A 23,350-nucleotide genomic window follows, 5' to 3' on the forward strand; every position below is an offset into this window, starting at 1 on the left:
TAAATATGTATATTATATATAATGTATGTATGTAAATATATTTCGTTCAATTATTTTATTTTATTAATTTTATTTTATATGTAAATATATATTTATATATGTAAATAAATACAAAATGTTTTACCCTACTTTTTATTAAAAAGTTTTTTCAATGATCCTTTTGTAGGTACTTATATTTCTTGTGAAATAACATTTATCTGAACATTAGTAACTCCTTCACTGTCATTTTGCTCTCATTTTCCTGTCTTTATAGGAACTAAAATAAAATGGAGTAATTTGAAATAAAGTATATAATAAATGGCATTAAAATAACCCCATTTTAAAATATTGAGGTATAATTTACATACATTAAAATGCATCATAGGTGTTCCACTTGACATAATAGATCACATTTTCTGTACTCCTGAAAGTTTCCTTGTGCTCCTTTCCAGTCAGTTCCCCTCTTCCCAGTAGCCACTTTGTGGTATAATCCCAGGTTTCCAGGTTAATGAAATTATTTCTAACTATGTTTTTAATACATTCACATTTTTCTTGCTAAATTATATGCCAAAAAGTGTCCAATAAATGTTAAATGTTTTAGGATGATGGCAGTTTGGGTAATTCATTACTTTCTTATTTATGCTTTTCTGTATTGTGTGTGTATGTGTGTGTGTGTGTGTGTGTGTGTTTTTTTTTTTTTTTTTTTTTTGAGACAGGGTCTTGCTCTGTCATGTAGGTTGGAGTGCAGTGGCATAATCACAGCTCACTGCAGCCTCGACCTCCCAGCCTCCCAGGCTCAATAAATCTTACCACCTCAGCCTCCCAAGTAGCTGAGACTATAGGCACTTGCTATCACATCTGGCTAATTTTGTGTTTTTTTGTAGAGAAAGGTTTTGCCATGTTTCCCAGGCTGGTCTCCAGCACTCCTGGGCTCAAGCAATCTTCCAGCGTTAGCCTGCCAAAGTGCTGGGATTACAGGTGTGAGTAATCATGTCTGGTCTTTTCTGTATTATTTGATTTTTTATTTTTGGTAGTAAGTCTTAGAGTTAAAAAATCAGAACCTAATTATGAAAGGTATGTACCAGAAAAGAACAGGTTCAAAGAGAAAAAGGGTGTGAAGTGTTTCTTAGATTGGTGCTTGTCATGATTTTGAGAGATGATGATACCAGTCCCTGAAATAGAGTAAGGAAAATTGAAAAAAAAAAGAGAAGAGCTTTGTAGTTATATGGAGTTGGTACCTTTCTGTTTGTTATATATGAAATATTGTAAATTTCTGGCACCACCAATCATAACATTTAAGTGTATTCCAGAGCTGAATATAAATTATTCTATTTTTCAAGTTAATATATAGTGTTGTCAGTATATGTTGAATGAAATTGCCCCTTAAGTTTTCATTTACATCTTATGTTTATCTGGTTTTACTAATTAATTTATTCTACATTTTTACTGAGTGCAGTCTCAGTAAAAACCCTAATGTGGGTAGGCACTGAAATTGTTACTTGAATAACACATCCCTGTTTGCATTGCGATATGAAGAAGGGGAACAGAGGTTCAAAAAACAGAAAGCAAATAGAAAATAAGTAAATGGGAGTCTTAAGCAACTATACTGTTAATGGGCTAAACACTTCAATTAAAAGTCAGAGATTATCAGAATGGATTAAAAAGCAAGACCTGTTTATATGCTGTCAACATGAAATTTACTTAAAATGTAAAGGTACAGGCTGGGCACGGTGGCTCATGCCTGTAATCATAGCACTTTGGGAGGCTGAGGTGGGTGGATCACCTGAGGTCAGGAATTCGAGACCAGCCTTGTCAATATGGCAAAAGCCCATCTCTACTAAAAATACAAAAAATCACCAGGCATGGTGGCGGGTGCCTGTAATCCTAGCTACTCGGGAGGCTGAAGCAGGAAAACTGTTTGAACCCGAGGGGTGAAGGTTGCAGTGAGCCAAGATTGTGCCACTTTACTCCAGCCTTGGCGAAAGAATGAAACTCTGTCTTAAAAAAAAGAAAAAAAAAAAAAAAACCCTCGAAGGTACAGATAAGCTAGGGGTGGGGTGGTGCTATTAATACATACAAAATAGACCATAAGACAGAGTATTATCAGAAATAAAGAGGGATTTTTTTCATAATGTTAAAAGTATCAATTCATCAGAAAGCTGTAGCAATCATAAATTTATATGACCAATGATTAAAAATATATAAAGCAGCTGGGCGCGGTGTCTCATGCCTGAAATCCCAGCACTTTGGGAGGCTGAGGTGGGCGGATCACCTGAGGTCAGAAGTTGGAGACCAGCCTGGCCAACATGGTGAAACCCGGTCTCTACTAAAAATATAAAAGTTAGCTGGGCATGGTGGCGGGTGCCTATAATCCTAGCTACTTTGGAGGCCGAGGCAGGAGAATTGCCTGAACCTGGGAGACAGAGGTTGCAGTGAGCTGAGATTGCCCCACTTCACTTCAGCCTGGGTGAAATGGTGAAACTCCATCTCAAAAAAAAAATAAATAAATAAATAAAAATAAAAAATATATATAGCAAAAATTGACAAAATTAAGAGGTAAAAGATACTTTTACAATTAGTGCTGAAGATTTTTACCACCCTACTCTGAGCACTTGATAGAATTTCTAGCAAAAAAACAAAATTAGTAAAGACATAGATGATCTAAGGAATACTACAAACCACCTCAATATAATTGATAAGTATTGAACACTACTTCCCCAATTTGTGAAGTAGATATTCTTATCAAGTGTACATCATATATTCAACATGAACCATGAAATATGCCTTGATAAATTTTTTGTGTGTGTCTTCATAAATTTATTTATTTCTTGAGACAGAGTCTCACTCGCTCCGTCACCCAGCCTGGAGTGCAATGGCGCAATCTTGGCTTACTGGAACCTCTGCCTCCTGGGTTCAAGCTGTTCTCCGTGCCTCAGCGTCCTGAGTAGCTGAATTATAGGTGCATGCCACCATGCCTGGCTAATTTTTGTATTTTTAGTAGAGACAGGGCTTCACCATGTTGGCCAGGCTGGTCTCAAACTCCTGACCTCAGGTGATCCTCCCACTTCAGCCTCCCAAAGTGCTGGGATTACAGATGTAAGCCACCGTGCCCAGCTGATAAATTTAAAATGATTGAAATTTATATATGTTCTGTCACCACAATGGAAGTAAAATTAAAATAGAAATTATTAAAATATCTAGGAATGTTCCAAATATTTGGAAATTAGACAACACAATTTTAAATTATCATGAGTCAAAGGGAAATCACAATTAGAAGATATTTTTAACCAAATGGTAATGACAATATGACATGTCAAAATTCATGGAATGTAGCTAAAGCAGTGCTTGGAGGGCAAATTATAGTTTAAATGCTTTTGTTATAAAGGAAGAAAAGTCTAAATGTCAGTAACCAAAGTTTCTACCTTAGGAAGCTAGAAAAAGAACAGCAGAGTAAACCTAGAGTAAGTACAAGTAAGGAAACAACAGAGTAGGAATCAATGATGTGGAAAACAAACAGATAATAGAGAAACTTTAAAAAGCCAAAATCTGGTTCTTTGATAAGATCAACAACAGTAATAAACCCTTATCTTCAGTGAACAAGAAATTGACAATGCAACATGTTGTAATAGTAAAGGAATAAACTACATGGTGTGGAACACAGAGAAAGGCTAATTCTGAATTTGGTTTTCAAAGGTGGTTTCAGAGAGGTGGTCAAATTTGTGTTTGGCTTTCAAGAATTAGTGTAAATTTTTCCCGATATAGATTGGTAAAAAGGATATTCTGAGAGAAAATAAGAGCAAAATAATTTTTTTTTCAGGCTTATGGCATATTTACAACGGTATTTTTATTTTTTTGAGACAGAGTCTCACTGGAGTTCATTGGTGCAATCTCGGCTCAATGTAACCTCTACCTACCGGTTCAAGCAGTTCTGGTGCCTGAGCCTCCTGAGTAGCTGGGATTACAGGCATGTGCCACCACCAGCCCCAGCTAATTTTTAAATTTTTAGTAGAGATGGGTTTCTTCATTTTGGCCAGGCTGGTCTCGAACTCCAAGTCTCAAGCGATCCACACGCCTTGGCTCCCCAAAGTGCTAAGATTACTGGCGCGAGCCACAGCACCCAGCCTAGAATGGTATATTGACTTTGTCTGTGACATATGGGTTATGTTAGGTGGAGAGCAGTAGGTGATGCAATAGGAAAAGCAGTTTGAGTCTAGAGTGTACAGAACCCAGAGTACCTTCCTTGGTAACTTGGACTTTATTCTGTATAAAATAGCAAACTTAGCATCTAAAGTTTTTAAAGGAGTTTTTTAAATGAAATATTTCAAACAAAATACATAGAATGACATACCGAACACTTATTACCATTACCCTGCTTTAACAAATCTTATCCCTTACTATATTTGTTTCAGATTTTAAGAAATTAATACATCGTAGATACAATTGAATCTCTCTTTGTACCTTTCCATCTCATACCACCATGAAGTCCTATTCTGAAGTCATATATCCATGCATTTAAAAAATACTTTTACTGTATAGCTGTATACAAATAAATAACAAGGTGGCATTCTCCATGTTACTAAAGTTTAAAAAGTTTAAAGTTTAAAGTTTTAAAAAAACGCTATCTGTATTTTACTTATTTTACTTATTTATACTTACCTATATTTTACTTATTCTGCAACTTGTTTTTCTCACTTACTATTTTTGACTTATGGAATATTCCAGAATTTTGGACTGGTGTAACCACAGTAGTTATTTACAGCCAGTGTCCTTTCTTTGTTCTTTTTTAAGTTAACCAAGGATACATTTATTAAATATAAATATATCCAGGATAAATATTCCCTAAAACAAATATTTGGTAAATATGGCAAACTGATTCTTTGGCAAATTAGCTTCTAGCACGTGGACTGCTTTCCATCCCTATTAGAAGTATTACAAGGATTAAATGAAGTGTTACAAAAAAAAAGGTACTTAGCAAAATTCTCAGTAAACATTGGTTATAATCCCTCCAACATTCAGACTTAAGTTCTGCCCGTTCTCTTTCCTCAGTATTCTTCATTCTTGTCCATATAACCATTGTCCTTTTGTAGGCCTTCACTACCTTAATGTGGACTATTGCAGTAATCACTTGATTGGTCTCTTGGCTTGTTCCCCTCTAATCTTATTTTCTACACTACTACAAGGATGATCTGTCTACCACATAAGTTTTGAATTATCATCTACAGTAGTAAAACAGTTGTAATGGCATATAAGCTTCATAATTTAGTCTAGATGTTCATCTTGATCTCTTTTCACCTCTTTTCCATTTATCTTCTAGCACCACTGAAGTGCTTGTAGTTCCTTAAATGTGCTATTCTTTTTGAAAAAGCATCAAATCTCTGTGCAGTTGCCTTTCTAACTGGAATATCTTCCCCCTTCTTGTGTTCTCACAAAATTCTCATTCATCTTTCAAGTTCTAGCTCAAATGCCACTTCCTTGTAAAGGTTTTCCTGATTTCCTTAAGCAGATTTGGGTTATGTTTCTAGGGTTCCACTGCTCTTTGTGCATGCTTCTATTATAATGCTTATATATATTATTGTAGTTTTTTTTTAAATTTTGTCTGTCATTCTAATAGACTGTAATCTCCTTGCGGGAGGAGATCTGTCTTTTCATCATTTATATACTAACTCTGACTATTGTACCTATAATGTAAGTCATTGACATTTATTGAATTAAAAAAATTCAGAAATCTATTTACAGCCCTCTCTACTGCCTTCCCATGACACCTCCATTTTACAGATCATTAAGCTGAAGCCCAATGAAATGAAGCTATTTAGTGAGAACTCATGCCTCCTAACTCCAGATCTATTACTTTTACTCCTATATTGTAGAGAATATTCTGCTTGGCATCTATATACTAGTTTTTTATATTATAAGAAACAGATTGTCTTGTCAATATTCTTCCTTTCATCTCTAGGGAATAGGTAGAAGGGTATAGTGATTTTATGAGATTCGTGTTTTCTTCCTTTTTCAATCATTCAGTTGCTTTTATTTGTTTTCTAGCAAATTCAGCAAAATTCAAGGTAAGTTATCCTTCATCTCATCCCTTTTCTTTAACCTCATAGAGCTCAGGTAGGATCGAATGTCTGATGCATTTAGTCCAGTTGTCCTCAACCAGGGGTGGTTTTGGCCCCCTAGAGGGCATTTGGCAAGATGTCTAGAGACAGTTTTTTAAATTGATACATAATATTTACCCATATTTATGGGGCACATGTGATATTTTGATACATACATACAATGCGTAATTGGTATTCCGTTACCTCAAACATTTATCATTTCTTTGTATTGGTAACATTCCACATCTTTTAGCTGTTTTGAAATATACTTTCTGTGGTTGCTTCCTAAGCACCCTTACTTATAACCTTATAACCACAGGACATTTGTCAACCTCATAAATTTACACTGATATAATACTTTTGTCTAAACTACCTTCCGTGTTTTATAAAAATGTTTTCTTAATAGCATTTTTAACCTCTTTAATACTGGATCCAGTCTAGAAGCAGGTATTAAATTCAGTTGTCATGTGTTTTTAGCCTTCTGTCATCTGTAGTGTTTCCACAGGCTTGTAAAACTGTAGTACACTATCCCAACCAGACTATTCACACTGTTACAGTCTAGATACAGAATGGTGTCATGATAAGGTAGTGAAACATTTTAAGATATATTCCCCCTGGATTTGGCATTCATTGATTACCATTTTCCTTGCTCATTCTTTACCATGGTTACTTTGCAACTCTAGTACCCCTGCTAGATTTACTAATCAGGCCTTAGCAAAATACTGTAAGCACAAGACCTCCCTTCTCCCTTATTTGTTTATTACCATGAGGGACTCGTATTCCTACCCTTTTTTTTTTTTTGAGATGGAGTTCACTCGTTTCCCAGACTGGAATGCAATGGCATGATCTTGGGTCACTGCAACCTCTGCCTCCCTGGTTCAAGTGATTTTCCTGCCTCAGCCTGCCGAGTAGCTGGGATTATAGGCATGCGCCACCACGCCTGGCTAATTTTGTACTTTTAGTAGAGACGGGGTTTCTCCATGTTGGTCAGGCTGGTCTTGTCAGAGAAATAGACTTCACTAAAATATTATAGCCAATTAGTAAAAATAAGACAGTAAATAGTTAACACCTTGTCCTGGAATGATGGTAGCCAGTATTGCTACCATATATTACTGACAATGTTTAATTTTCAACAACAGAAATAATTGAGACATAAAGAGAAGTAAGAAAATGTGACCTTATGGGGAAGAAGACTGGCAAAACATCCCACCTTTGAAGGCCTAAGATGTGTTACTAAGCAGACAAATATTTCAAATTGGCCATTATAAATATCTTAAAAGAACTAGAGGACACCATACCTCAGGAGGCAATGATATAATTACAAGAATTTTGCAACTAGAAAATATATAAATAAATAGGTAAGAATTATAGAAAAGAACTATATGGAAATATGGAGTTGTAAAGTATAGTAACAAAAATTACAGTTCATTAGAGAGGTTTAACACTAGATTTTAACTGGCAGAATGAATGATCATTGAATTTGAAGATAGATTGATAGAAATCATCCAGTTTAAAAAATACAGAATAAAGAAGTAAGTAAAATGCAGTTTCAGAGAAATGCCAGAAGCCATTGAGAATACCAACATATGTGCAATGGTAGTGCCAGAACATGAGGATAACAAGCTGAGAGAAAAAGTATTTAAAGAAATAATACCTGAAATTTTTCTATACTATGAAAAAAATTAAACATCCAAGAAGCGTAAAGAATTCCAAGTATAATAATTGCAAATATATTTCCCCTTAGACACATCACAGTAAAATTATGAAAGTAAAAAAGAATCTTGGAAGCATGAAAAGAATAATGGCTGATGTACAAGGAAACTCTAATAATACAGTAAAAATCAAGGCCACAGTGGAGGTATATGACATATTAATAGTGTAGAAGAAGTAAATTCAAAATTTTACCTGAAGCACGACTGACATTCTTAAATCAAGGTAAAGATATTGCTAGATAAACAAAAACTGGGAATGTGTTCTTAGCAAACCTACCTTGTAAGAAAAGCTAATTTTTGAGAATGAAGAATACTGACCCCAAACTGTAATTGAAATTCCTATGAAAAATCAGAGTACCAGTCATAATTATGTAATAATTATAGAGGCTAGTATGAATGCATATTTTTTATGTATTAGCTGGCATATGTGCCTATACACTATATACTTATATTCATATATGTGTATCGTATGCAGTATTTCCATATTTGTGTTTGTGAGCTTACAACATAGAGAAGTGAGATCTATTTAATAATATCACAAAGGATGTGGTTAAGAACAAAACTGTTGTAATAAGGAAATGATTCTTTTTTTTTTTTTTTTTTGAGACAGAGTTTCGCTCTTATTGCCCAGTGCAATGGCACGATCTCGGCTCACTGCAACCTCCACCTCTCAGGTTCAAGCGATTCTCCTGCCTCAGCCTCCTGAGTAGTTGGGATTACAGGCATGAGCCACCATGCCTGGCTAATTTTTTGTATTTTTAGTAGCGACGGGATTTCTTCATGTTGATCAGGCTGGTCTCGAACTCCCGACCTCAGGTTATCTGCCCACCTGGGCCTCCCAAAGTGCTGGGATTACAGGCGTGAGCCACCGCACCTGGCCAGGAAATAATTCTTGATGGTAACTCAGATCCACAGGGTTAATATAAAAGAACCAGAAATAAGAATGATAATAAAATGCCAAAAAAAAAAAATTTCTTACGATTCTCCTCTGACCTGATTATATAAAATTATATAACTGAGTATATAATTTTGAGGATTTTATTGTATTATAATAATGGCTCAAAAGGGAGGAGAAGTTATAGAGATATATAGAGGTAATATTTCTTTTTTTTTTTTGAGACGAAGTCTTGCTCTGTTGTCCAAGCTGGGGTGCAGTGGCATGATCTCAGCTCACTGCAATCTCCACCTCCCGGGTTCAAGCGAGTCTCCTGTCTCAGCCTCCTGAGTAGCTGAAATTACAGGCATGCGCCACCAGGCCCAGCTAACTTTTATATTTTTAATAGAAACAGGGTTTCACCCTTTTGGCCAGACTGGTCTCGAACTCCTGACCTCAAGTGATCCACCCGCCTTAGCCCCCCAAAGGGCTGGGATTACAGGCGTGAGCTACCGTGCCCAGCCCATATAGATGTAGTATTTCTATATTATACTTATGTTAGTATAAATATGAAGTAGAGTCCTTTAGGATGTGTAAGAAAAATCCTAGAGAGATGTCAGCGACATGATAGAATTGGAGGTGCCTGTTTTGTCCGTCCTTTCATGGACACACCGAGTAAGTACATACATGTGGATCAGTTCTATCCAAGAGAAAGCCAAAATGTAATTGAAAGATGCTCACACACTGGATGATTGAGAAAATATCTACAACAAAATGTGAAGGATAAACTGAGGTATACTCATGGTTAAACCTCACCTTAAGCACAGGCTGTACAATTTGGAAAGAATCCTTAACTCCCACCCTCTTCCTGAGGAGTGATGGGTTGATAGCACACATACAGTGTCCCAGTTCTTACATTCTCTACCAGAGGGCTTGGCCCTTAAATCACGTTATATGAGGAGCACAAGGACTTGGCACTAGAGTATTTCCTTGAAGAACAGTAGAATGGGTGGGGGGTTGAACTGCAGGAGCACTGCCAACAGCTGTATCTCCTGGGATCAGCATACTCTCTAGCTTCTCACTGGAAACAGTCTGGCTGCACATTTCTAGCAGCTTCTTGTTTTTGTGTCTGCTATCATGCCTGCACCTAGGAGCTCGTGTAGGAAATGAAGAATAAACCTCCTCAAGCATTAATGGGAGGGATGACACTCCCTACATCTTCCCTGGATTGCTCTAGTGATTAATCCTGGTCTTTAGTTTCCCTTGAAAGAGATTTGAGGCCTCAATGAGCAAAAATGGAAGGGTCAAAACTCACCATGCCTTCTTCCCAGCTTTCTCCAGATATGTATAACCTTGCAGTCTCTCCCTGGAAGGAGACTGGGAGACAAACCTCTTTTATCCCATATGCGAGGAATTTTACTTCACCTGCCTTTTTATGTACCAGTTTTGTTCCAACAATATATTGGCCTGGAGATTCTGTGTGGAGTGAGTTTGTGAGACTTCAAGAAGCCTTAAAGGGAGACGAATGTTCTTTGCAATTTATTCTTCAGATTGCTCCAGCAATAAGTCCAGGCTTCCAAATCCTTACTGGCGGGAGGTTATGTGACTTCACTGTGCCTGATTGTGAGATTGGGTACTTCCCATGCTTCCCTACCTGGCTTGCTCTGGTGATAAATTCGTTTCTGCAGACTTTCCCTGGGAGTAATTTGTACACATAACTGACTGCGCCATATTTTACATCTCTTATTCAAGGTGATATTTTACATCTCTCATTCAACTCCTGTATCACCCAGCTCTGGGAGTTGAAAGAGCTCTTCATTCCTGAGTCTCCTGTACCACTGAGAATAGATAGTCCTCTTCCCTCCCCTCCCCCTCCCCCTCCCCTCCCCCTCCCCTCCCCCTCCCTTCCCCCCTCCCTTCCCCCTCCCTTCCCCCCTCCCTTCCCCCTCCCCTTCCCCCCTCCCTTCCCCCCTCCCTTCCCCCTCCCCTTCCCCCCTCCCTTCCCCCTCCCCTCCCCCTCCCCTCCCTTCCCCCCTCCCTTCCCTTCCCCTCCCCTCTTCCTTTCCTTTTTCCTTTTCTTTTTTTTCTTTTTTTTTTTTTTTTGAGACGGAGTCTGGCTCTGTCGCCCAGGCTGGAGTGCAGTGACGCAATCTTGGCTCACTGCAAGCTCCGCCTCCCGGGTTCACGCCATTCTCCTGCCTCAGCCTCCCGAGTAGCTGGGACTACAGGCGCCGGCCACTGCGCCCGGCTAATTTTTTTTTTTTCTATTTTTAGTAGAGACGGGGTTTCACCATGGTCTCAATCTCCTGACCTTGTGATCCGCCCGCCTCGGCCTCCCAAAGTGCTGGGATTACAGGCGTGAGCCACCGCACCCAGCCTCCTTTTCTTTTTGACGGAGTTTCACTCTTGTTGCCCAGGCTGGAGTGCAATGGCACAGTCTCAGCTCACTGCAACCTCTGCCTCCCGGATTCAAGCGATTCTCCTGCCTCAGCCTCCTGAATAGCTGGGATTACAGGCATGCACCACCATTTTGTATTTTTACTAGAGACGGGGTTTCTCCATGTTGGTCAGGCTGGTATCGAACTCCCGACCTCAGGTGATCCACCTGCCCCAGCCTCCCAAAGTGCTGAGATTACAGGCATGAGCCACCGCGCCTGGTGAGAATAGGTCATTTTCAAACTTGGAAACATTCAGAAGTTATCTCCTCAGTTTCACATTGAGTAGTCTCAAAGAGATTACAGGCATCTACCACAAATTCTCTACTTGGTGTGGTGCAAAATCAGTATGATGTAAACTTTATCTCTCAGTTTCTTCAAAGGAAAGAAGAAACTGGAACACGCATATAACACTAACCCTTCCAGCAGCATTCTGAGGGACCAGTACCTGTCTCAAGGCAAAATTATGACTTAGTTCATCCTCACCTCTGAAGGCCAGTACTAGATCTTTCACTGGGTTATTTGGGGGGAAATACCTCCTACCCAAGGCCAGTTTAACAAGACTGGCAGAGGAGGTTATCTTATCTGATTCACAGAAATCAACACATTGAGTCAAGAAAAATGAAACAGGGAAACAGATTCTAAATAAAAGAAGTTAAGTGTTCAGAAACCAACCCTAATGAAATGAAGATATGTGATTAACCTGACAGGAAATTAAAAAGAGCAACCATGAAGAGGCTCACTTAGGTCATGGGAGCAATGCATGAACAAACTGAATTTTCATAAATAAAAGATATCAAAAAGTATAAAGTTGAAGAACACAATAACTGGACTTAAAAATTTAACAGATAAGTGTCCAACAGCAGAATAGATGAAGCAGAAGAAAGCACTATCAAGCTTGTAGATAGGCCTTTGGAAATCATGTAATCTGAGGAGAAAAAAGAAAAAAGATTGAAGATAGTTTAAGAGACTTTTGAGACATCCTCAGAGGGGAATAATTTATACATTACCAGATGGAGAAGATAGAGGGAAAAGGACAGAAAACATATTTGAAGAAATAATGTCAGAAAACCTCATAATTCTGGGTAAGGAAATAGAAATTTAGATCCAGGAATTTCAAACATCAGGTAGGATGAATCCAAGGAGACCCACACCAAAACATATTGTAATTAAATAGTCAAAGGTAAAAGACAAAGAATCTTCAAAGCAGCAAGGGAATAGTCTCTTCTTACATACAAAATGATCCACAGAAGACTATCAGCAGACTTCACTAGAAAACTTTCACGCCAGAAGGCAGTCATGATATATAGAAAAAGCTGAAAGGAAAACACTGCCATCCAGGAATACTATTTCCAGCTATCCTGTGTTTCAAAAATTAAGGAGAAATATAAAGTTTCAAACAAAAGATATGGAAATTTACCACCACTAGACCTGTATGGGAAGAATCGCCAAAGGGAGTCCTTCAAACTGTAGTAAAAGAGTGCTAATTAGAAACATGAAAACATGAGTATAAAACTCACTGATAAAAGTAAGTACCTAGTTGGCTGGGTGTGGTGGCTCACGCCTGTAATCCTAGCAGTTTGGGAGGCCGAGGCAGGCACATCACCTGAGGTCAGGAGTTCGAGACCAGCCTGGCCAACATAGCACAACATCGTCTTTACTAAAAATACAAAAATTAGTCAGGTGTGGTGGTATGCGCCTGTAATCCCAGCTACTCTGGAGGCCGAGGCAGGAGAATCGCTTGAACCTGGGAGGCGGAGGTTGCAGTGAGCCGAGATGGCACCACTGCACTCCAGCCTGGCTGACAGAGCGAGACTCCGTCTCAAAACAAAACAAAACAAAAAAAGTACACAGTCAAATTGAGAATATGCTAATACTGTAATGGTGTTGTGAAAACAAATTATGTATTTATCATAAAAGTTAAAAGACAAAACTTGTAGCAACAATTATTTATTAAATTATACAAATTATAAAATGATATAAATCGTGTTATCAGGAACACAATGTGGGGTTGGAAGTAAAAGCATAGCATTTGAGTAATTGATCTAATTTTAGTTTTATTAATTTAAAATAGTCTCATAAGTGTAAGAGACTTTGTGTAAGGTTCATGGTAACCACAACGTTTGCAAAAAACCCTTAGTAGATATGCAAAATACAAAAAGAAAGGGTTGAAAGCATACCACTTCAGAAAAACATTGAATCACATAAAAAAACAGCAAGAGAGGAAGAGAAAAGCAAATAATTTGTAATCAACCAGAAAACAAATTGCAAAATGACAGCAGAAATTCTTTACCTAAGTGCTTTGAATGTAAATAGATTAAATTCTCTAATCAAAGTAAATAAAGTGGACGAATGGATTTTGAAAAGTCCCATCTATATGTTGCCTACAAGACAGTTCATTTTTAAGGACATATATAAATTGAAAGTGAAAGAATGGACAAAGATATGCCATGTAAATGGAAACCAACAGAGAGCAGAGGCAGATATCTTAATATTTACATCAGATGAAATAGAATTAAAGTAAAAAATTTTAAGCAGAGACAGGGTCATTATGTAATGATAAAGTGGTCTGTTCATGGGATATAAAAGTCATAAATGTATATGCACTCAACATTACAGTACCTAAATACATAAAGCCAATATTAAAAGCTTTGAAGGAAAATATAAAATGTAATACTATAATTGAGGGGACTTCAGCACACCTCTTTAAGCAATGGTGAGATCATTCAGACAGAACATCAATAAGGAGACATCAGACTTAAGCCACAATTGAAAACCAAAGTTGCCCATATGGACCTAAAAGACGTTTATGCAGTCTTCCGTTCAACAGCAATGGAATACACATTTTTCAAAAGCGCACACAGAATATTCTCCAGGGTAAATCACATGTTAGGTCACAAAACAAGTCTTAAGAAATTTTAAAAGATTGAAGTCATATTGAATATCTTTTCTGAACATAATGGTATGAAACTAGAAATCAATTATAGGAAGAATTTTAGAATATTCACAAGCACATGGAAATTAAATAACGTGATCAATCAGTGGTTCAAGAAAGAAATTAAAAGTTATTTTCAGAAAAACAAAAATGGAAACACAAAATACCAAAAATTATCATATGCAAGAAAAGCAATTCTAAGAGGGAAGTTTTTGCAATAAATGTCTACAAGTACAAAGAAGAAATAGTTCAAACAATTTAGTGGTATACCTAAGAGAACTAAAAGAAGAACTTAACAAAGATTATAGTATAAATAAGTGAGACTAGAAAAATAATAGAAAATACCAACAAAACTGAGGGAATATTTTGATAAACTAAAAAATAAAATTAAGCAATAAACAATAAAGTAAAAAAATAAAAAGATTGTCCAATAGTGAGTAAGAAGGCTGAATCAATAATTAAAAGTTTCTCATAGGCCGGGCGCGGTGGCTCAAGCCTGTAATCCCAGCACTTTGGGAGGCCGAGACGGGCGGATCACGAGGTCAGGAGATCGAGACCATCCTGGCTAACACGGTGAAACCCCGTCTCTACTCAAAAAAATACAAAAAACTAGCCGGTCGAGGTGGCGGGCGCCTGTAGTACCAGCTACTCGGGAGGCTGAGGCAGGAGAATGGCGTAAACCCGGGAGACGGAGCTTGCAGTGAGCTGAGATCCGGCCACTGCACTCCAGCCTGGGCGACAGAGCCAGACTCGGTCTCAAAAAAAAAAAAAAAAAAAAAAAAAAGTTTCTCATAAAAGAAAACCAGGAACTTACAGATTCCCTTCTGAATTCTACTAGACTTTAACCCTTTTCCTGTTTGCCGCAAACCCGCTGGCGGCCCTTGTGGCTGCAGCATTTACCCTGAGATAACTTCGCTACGAAATATCTTGCTTTCATTATTTTCGTATTGCTCTAGTATATTGACTTTGGAAGCAAAACACATCTTTCTATTTATAGCATTCTGTTTTTAGTAGTGGTGTTTCCATTTACAAAGTATAGTAATTCTCAATCACTGAAAATGTCAAATTCTAGAAAACGTAGTATTCCTGTGTATGATGTTAACATCATTCTTCAACAGTTGTTGTCCAAAGATGCATTGATTTTCTTCAGAAATAGACAATTCAGATGATTTCTGATGTTAGTTCTGTTTAGAAATAACTCCAAGAATAGTTTTTGCATTTTATTTTCACATTGAAAAACAGCCAGATTTGCCTCAGCCTCAAAGAGCATGTTTATGTAAAATTAAGTAAGCACTGGCAGCGAGCTGCCCTTTTTTTTTTCCTAAATGGGAAAAGAGTTAAAGAAAAGCTAATACCAATCCTTTTCATACTCTTTATAAAAGTTGAAGAGGAGGGAATAAGTTCCAGTCACACTTTATGAGGCCAGTGTTAACCTGATACCAAAGTCAGATGAAGATACTAAAAGAATACAAATTACAGGCCAATATCCCTGATGAACATAGATGCAGAAACCCCCAACAAAATACCAGCAAACTGAATTCAGCAACAAATTTAAAATATCATTTTCCTATGATCATGTGGGGAGATAACCTTTTGCATTTAAGGATGGTTAAACATACATACATCAATAAATTTGATATATCACATTACAATGAACATCAAAAACTACATGTCTCAATACTTCCAGAAAAAGAATTGACAATATTTAACAACTTAAAAAAAATTTTTTTTGGAGACAGAGTCTTGCTCTGCCACCCATGCTGGAGTGCAGTGGCACTATCTTGGCTCACTGCAACTTCTGCCTCCCGGGTTCTCCTGCCTCAGCCTCCCCAGCAGCTGGGATTATACAGGCACCTGCCACCATGCCCAGCTAACTTTTGTATTTTTAGTTGAGACAGGGTTTCACCCTGTTGGCTAGGCTGATCTTGAACCCCTAACCTCAGGTGATTCGCCCTCCTCGACCTCCCAAAGTGCTGGGATTACAGGCGTGAGCCACTGTGCCTGGCCCAATACTTAACATCTTTGCATAATAAAACCTGAACAAGTTAGGTATAAAAGGAAGATGTCTCAACACATTAAAGGCCATATATGACAGGCCCAGAGCTGAAATCTCAACACTGAAGAGTTGAAGGCTTTTTCTCTAAGATCAGGAACAAGAAAGACATGGATGCCAGTTTTTTTCCTTCTATTCAGTGTTGTACTGGAAGTCATAGCAAGAGCGTTTAGGCAAGAGAAATAAAAGACCTCTAAGTAGGAAAAGAAGAAAAAAACTTGTCGATCCTGATTATCTTACAGCTAGAAAATGTTAAAGACTCCATTTAAAAAAAAAAAAAAAAACTATAGAACTAATAAAATGAATTCCATAAAGTACCATGTACAAAATCGACAATTAAGTCTGTAGCATTTCCTTACACTAAGAACAGACTATTTCAAAAAAGTAATCAAGAAGCTAATGACATTTACACTATTTACTAGGTAAACAAACTTATGAATGAATTTAACCAAGTATGTTAAAGATCTGTATACTGAAAACATTGATGAAACGAACTGAAGATTACAAAAATAGAAATTTTTCTTTGTACATGGATTGGGAAATTTATATTGTTATAATTTTCGTACTGCCAAAAGAAACATACAGATTCTGTGTAATCAGTATTTCAATGTCTCTTTTTTATTTTTTTACAGAAATACTAAAAAATTCTAAAACTTGTATGGAACTACAAAAGACATTAAATAATCAAAGTAATCTTGAGCAACAAGGACACAGCTGGAGGCATCACTCTACCTGATTTTGTAATCCATTATCATCAAAAAAACTATGGTACCAGCATATAAAAACAGATTCACTGACTAGTGGAACAGCATAGCCCAGACATAACTCATGCATTTTCATACCATTGATTTTTGACAAAAGTGGCACAAAGAATGGGGAGAGGATAGATAGATAGATAGATAGATAGATAGATAGATAGATAGATAGATAATTGTTTTGAGATATCTGTATATATGTTTGAAATTGGACCCTTTTCTCATAGCATATGGAAAAATCAAAATGGATTAAAGCCTGAAATGTTGCCTTTGAAACTGTAAAACTACTAGTAGAAAATATAGGGGAAAAGCTCTGTGATGATGTTCTGGGCAATGATTTCTTGGATACATCCTTAAAAGCATGGGTAGCAAAAACAGCCAGACAACTTGAGTTGCATCAAACTAAAAAGCATCTGCACTGCAAAGGGTACAGTTAACAGAGTGAAGACACGGGTTTTGAGAAACCATTTTCAAATCATATGTCTGATAAGGGACTAATATCCAATATATGTAAGAAACCCAAGCTCAATAGCAAGAAACCAACTATCTTTAGAAAAGGACCTCAACTTGTATTTTTCAGAGGAAGACATGAGTGGCCGATTGATACGTGAAAAAAATGCTCAACATCTCTAATCATTAGTGAGTTGCAAATCAAAACTGCAAGATATTACCTTACACCTTTTAGAATGGCTACAGTTTAATGAAATTAGAAATAACACAGAGATAGGAACTGTACATACTTGTGCAAATTTAAAAAGTGTTATGCTTAGTGTGGTGGCTCACACCTGTAATCCCAGCACTTTGGGAGGCCAAGGAGGGTGGATCACTTGAAGTTAGGAGTTTAAGACCAGCCTGGCCAACATGGTGAAACCCTGTCTCTACTAAAAATACAGAAAATTAGCAAGGCATGGTGGTGTGTGCATGTAGTCCCAGCTACTCCGGTGGCTGAGGCATGAGAATCACTTGAGCATAGGAGGCGAGTGGCAGTGAGGTGAGATCGCACCACTGCACTCCAGCCTGGGTGACAGGAAGACTCTGTCCCCCCAAAAAAAAAAAAAAAAAAAAAAAAGTGATATAACCAGCAAGTCACAGGAGAATTTATAAGGAAATCAGAAAATGCTTTGAGGTGAATGAAAACAGAAACAACATATCAAATTCTGTGAGATGTGTAAAGCAGTGCTTACAGTGAAATTAATAGCTATGAACATTGTAATGAGAAGTACTTCAAATTCTAACCTAACTTTCCAACTTTAGAAAATAGAGTAAAAAAAGAGCAAATTAAAGCAGAAAGGAAATAAAGTTTAGTGTGTCAATAGAGAATTAAAAATAATTGAGAAACACAGCTAACATTTGATTATTTGGGAAGGTGAAAATATTAGGAAAAGTACATTGCGTTGACTTATTTATAAAATAAAGTCTTACAAAAATGAGAAATGTAAAAAGTGATGTTCCTAATGACCTTAATTCATACAAGGGATTAATATTTTAACAAGTATCTTTCTGGAAATAGACAAATTCCTAGAAAGACACTGACTACCACAACTAGTTCAAGAACAAAGTGAAGACAATAAATTGGTAATTTAAAAGTTCTCACCCCTGCTCCGACACACACGTAAATTCCCCAGTTCAGATGAATTCTTTTGTATATTTTACCAAACACATGAAAATTACCAATTCGATAAAAACGTTTTAAAAACTTGGAAGAGCATGTAATATTTTTTACTGGTTCGATGATGGTATTGTTATCTAGATACCAAAGTGAAACATATCATATGCAGGGAAAACAGTGATAATATCGCTTATGAGTGGATCTGCAAAATTTTCTAGTAAATTTTGGCAAACCAAATACAGTAACATATAAATAGGAATGTACACCAGTACCCAGTACAATGTATCCCTGGAATGCAACATTATTTCATCAGCTGGAAATGATTAGTGCAACAGACTGAAGGAAGAAAACAACGTGGTCATCTCAATAGATTGTGGATGGCTGGGAGTAGAGGCTCATGCTGTAATCCTAACACTCCCACCAACAGTGTGTAAGTGTTCCTTTTTCTCTGTAACCTCACCAGAATCTGTTTTTTTTGTTTGTTTGTTTTTGACTTTATAATAATAGCCATGGGCTGGGCACAGTGACTCACGCCTGTAATCCTAGCACTTTGGGAGGCTGAGGTGGGCAGATCACTTGAGGTCAGGAGTTCGAGACCAGCCTGACCAACGTGGTGAAACCCCATCTCTACTAAAAATACAAAAATTACGTGGTCATGGTGGCAGGCGCCTGTAATTCCAGCTACTCGGGAGGCTGAGGCAGTAGAATCACTTGAACCCAGGAGGTGGAGGTTGCAGTGAGCGGAGATTGTGCCACTGCACTACAGCCTGGCTGACACAGCAAGACTATGTTTAAAAAAAAAAAAAAGTGAAAGAAAAAAAAAATAGATTGTGGAAAAGTATTTGGTAAACTAAGAAGTAAACCACAACCTAGTAAAGGGCATATTTTAAGAACTGACACCTAGAACTTGGTGCCATGGCTTTAATCCCAGCACTTGGGGAAGCCAAAGCAGGAGGATTACTTGAGGCCAGAAGTCTGAGATCAGCCTAGGCAATGTAAGGATACTCTGTATCTTAAAATATAAAAATAAAAAAATCCAGATGTGGTGACACATGCCTGTAGGCCTAGCTACTTGGGAAGCTGAGGTTCGTGGTTACAATGAGCTATGATCATGCCACTTTACTCCTGACTGAGCAACAGAGTGAGACCCTGTTGTCTCTAAAAAGAAAAGAAAAGAAAAGAAAAAAAAAAACCCCTCAAAACTAATGTTACACTTAATATTTAAAGAATGCTTTCTCTGTAAGATGAGGAGCAAGGACAGGATAAAACAGTCTTGCCAGTTCTGTTCTACAGTGTACTGGAGGTTCTGTGACATTAATTGCATTGCATATGGAAAGAAGGAAAAATTTTTAAATAGGAAGCAGCAAAACCTTTTGCAGATGACATGATTTTGTACATACACAACCCCAGTGGATCCAATAAATTTGGATTCCAATAACATCACCTCAGCAAGTTTTTGTGATTTAAGATTACAATCCAAAAATTAGTTGTATTTCTATAATTATTAAAGAAGTCAAAAGTGAAATCATTGAAACATTTTTATTTACAATATTATTAAGGCAGAATAGTCTGGGATAAAGTGAAATTCAGCATGAACTGTGAATACCACAAAATAGTTGTCAGAGGAATTGAGGAATATCTAAGTATGTGGAAAGACATCTCATATTTGTGGATTAGAAGACTTAAGCATCGCTAGGTGCGGTGGCTCACACCTGTAATCCCAGTACTTTGGGAGGCCGAGGCAGGCGGAACATAAGGTCGGGAGTTCGATACCAGCCTGGCCAATATGGCGAAACCCCGTCTCTACTAAAAATACAAAAAAATTAGCTGGACGTGGTGGTGCATGCCTGTAATCCCAATCCCTGTAGGCTGAGGCAGGAGAACTGCTTGAACCCGGGAGGCGGAGGTTGCAGTGAGTGAAGATTGCACCACTGCACTCCAGCTTGGGCAACAGAACTAGGCTCCATCTCAAAAAAAAAAAAAAAAAAAGATTTCAGCATCAGAAGGATAGTTCATTAATGGAAATAAATTGAAAAAGGGAAGGACATCAAAGTTTAATGCTTTTAGTTTGCATAATACCCATAAATAGTATGAAAATACTATATTCATGGAAGATGTTTTATTTTTATTTTTTTTGATACAGTTTCGCTCTTGTTTCCCAGGCTGGAGTACAATGGCGCAATCTTGGTTCACCACGATCTTGGTTCACCGCAACATCTGCCTCCCTTGTTTAAGTGATTCTCCTGCCTCAGCCTCCCCAGTAGATGGGATTACAGGCACGTGCCACCACGGCTCGCCTAATTTTTTTGTTATTTTTAGTAGAGACGGGGTTTCTCCAAGTGGGTCAGGCTGGTCTCGAACTTCCGACCTCAGGTGATCCACTCGCCTCGGCCTCCCAAAGTACTGGGATTATAGGTGTGAGCCACTGTGCCTGGCCCTTTGTTTTCAAATCTCATATCCAACTTTGGACTTATGGCTAGAATATTTACATAATTCTCAAATGACAATATTAAAAATCCAAAGCTTTAAATTAGAAAATGAGCAAAAGTCATGAAAGAACTTTATCCTGAAGATATGGAAATGTCAATAAGGACATGATGGAAATTAATACTATGATGAGACATTAAGGAAGTTTTTTTTTTTTTTTTTTTTTTGAGGCGCAGTCTGCCTCTGTCACACAGGCTGGAGTGCAGTGGTGTGATCTCGGCTCACTGCAACCTCCACCTCCCAGGTTCCAGTGATTTTCCTGCCTCAGCCTCCCTAGTAGCTGGGATTACAGGCACCCGCCACCACACCCAGCTAATTTTTTTTTTGTATTTTTATAGAGAGGGGTTTCTCCATGTTGGCTAAACTGGTCTCGAGCTCCTGACCTCGGGTGATCCACCTTCTTCAGCCTCCCAAAGTGCTGGAATTACTTGTGTGAGCCACCACACCTGGCTTACAGCAGATTTATTTCAGTAGCTGAAATAGTTAAAACATCATGATTCCAAAGGCTGAGAAGCATGCAGAAAAAATTGAATCTTTATTCCTGATGGGAATATAAAACTGTATACCACACCACACTGGAAAATAATTTGGCAATTTCTTTTAAAACTAAACACACACATACAGTTAGGCTTAGCAATTACTCTCATGGGCTATTTCATAGAACTGAAAATTTATGTGTAGACCAAACCTGCACTTGACTTCACAGAAATTTTATTTGTAATAGAACCTGGAAACAACTCACATGTTATTCACCAGGTAAACAGTTAAAGAAGTCTGTTACTTCCATATTGTGTGATACAATTCAAAAATTAAAACGAATAAACTATTACTATACAAATAATTCTTAGATGATTCTCAATTCTGAAGGAAAAACCCATTTCATGTTGTAATATAATGCTTATTTTTATGTATCTTAATGTGATGAAATTAAATAGTTTAGAGAACACTGTTCATAGTCATCTGTTAGGGATGGTGGAAGTTAGGGTCGTATGTGATTATAAGACTAGTGGAAGGGGGTACGTTTTTAATGATGGATTAATTCTGCATTCTGATTCATGCAGTGGTTACAACAATGTATACATGTGATAAAATGTCATGTAAACATGCACATTTCACCAGTGTCAGTGTGCTGGTTGTGATATTGTACAATGTTAATGGAAAATATCACCATTGGGGAGAATTGGGTGAGTGGTATGTGTAAACTGTACTGTATTTGCAGCATTTTGTGAATTTTTATTTTAACATAATATGGAAATATGTAAAGCACCTAGAAAAATGGTTTTAATATAATACAGGAGGGTAACAACTTATAAGCAAGAGATAGAAAAATGATAATGTGAACACTTAGCAAAGGAAGGGTGGAACAGAGAAATAAAGGACAGGGAAAATTATCTGGAATGATTCCTAAATTCCAATATTTGGATGAAACTATACAGAATTTTAATATATCTGGAAAATAAACTGAAAATATTAACGGATCCAGAAATATTGAAGACTTCACCTTTTTTCTCTCATTATTCATTAAAACGAGTGAAATGTTATAGGGAATTCTTCAAATTGAAAGAAGCAGCTCATGCATAACACAAAAACATGAATGTATAAAACTCGCTGGTAAAAGGTAAGTAAAAACTCAAATTCACAGTACTGACATACTGTAATGGTGGTGTACAAATAACGTGTATCTTTATTGTTAACGTTAATACAAAACTTTTTTAATGAGATGGCTGTTGCTATGTTGCTCAGACTGGTCTGAAACTTCTGGGCTTAAGCAGTTTTCCTTCCTCAGCCTTCTGATTCGATGGTATTATGGGCACCTGCCATGATGTCCATCTACAGAACTATTAATTACAACAATTCGTTTAGCCATATGTGATATAAATATATATAAGGTGTGACATCAAGAACATAATGGGTCACCAAAATCTCAGAGTAAAAACACTCTGGTTTTACTCACCCCCGTAGAACTTCAGTAATATATCCAGCACCAATATTATCACAAGTTATATCCCAGAACTGAAATCTGAGGCTGAGACATTTCCTTAGACTACAGAGAAGTGAAAAACTTGGAGCAGATGATAAAAGGCTTCTTCTGTATTTATGAGACTCCTATGTATCTGCCATAATGTGCAGAAAATTTTATCGACATTCACCAATTCAACATGGGATAAATGTGAGATTTTGGCACACAGACAGCTTCTTCACCATCTTGATTTCTCTTGTTGAAAAGCTATTTGTAGCTTAACACATGGGAAGTATTGTGTGTGCCTGTAGAAAGAAAATCCCATGATGGCAGTGAAAGACAATTGGGCCAGTTGAGATTCACTACTCCAGCCTGAAAAATAATTATCTTTACGTCAAACAACGTAGTTGCCAAGTCAGAGTGGCTGTTCAGCAGCACTATAATGTATTAGGCAGAGTT

At 37.4% G+C, this 23,350-nt stretch overlaps 1 pseudogene across 9 annotated transcripts in view; it reads left to right on the forward strand.

The window, feature by feature from the left end:
• LOC144338753 (MICOS complex subunit MIC27 pseudogene) overlaps positions 1-23,350 on the forward strand; it is an 86,504-nt pseudogene that overhangs the window by 30,951 nt on the left and 32,203 nt on the right. The window contains exons 2-4 of one of the 9 annotated variants that reach the window (XR_013413117.1): positions 6,019-6,038; positions 18,758-18,874; positions 22,463-22,549. The exons of 4 other annotated variants lie outside the window; for them this stretch is intronic. The product of XR_013413117.1 is annotated as an MICOS complex subunit MIC27 pseudogene, transcript variant X5 (transcript). Of the gene's footprint in view, positions 1-863; positions 958-6,018; positions 6,039-18,720; positions 18,875-22,462; positions 22,550-23,350 lie in introns of all 9 variants that reach the window. 4 more of the 9 variants (XR_013413118.1, XR_013413116.1, XR_013413114.1 and 1 more) reach the window with 4 other exon arrangements.

This window comes from Macaca mulatta, chromosome X (assembly GCF_049350105.2).
Source record: "Macaca mulatta isolate MMU2019108-1 chromosome X, T2T-MMU8v2.0, whole genome shotgun sequence".
NCBI classification, from domain to species: domain Eukaryota; kingdom Metazoa; phylum Chordata; class Mammalia; order Primates; family Cercopithecidae; genus Macaca; species Macaca mulatta.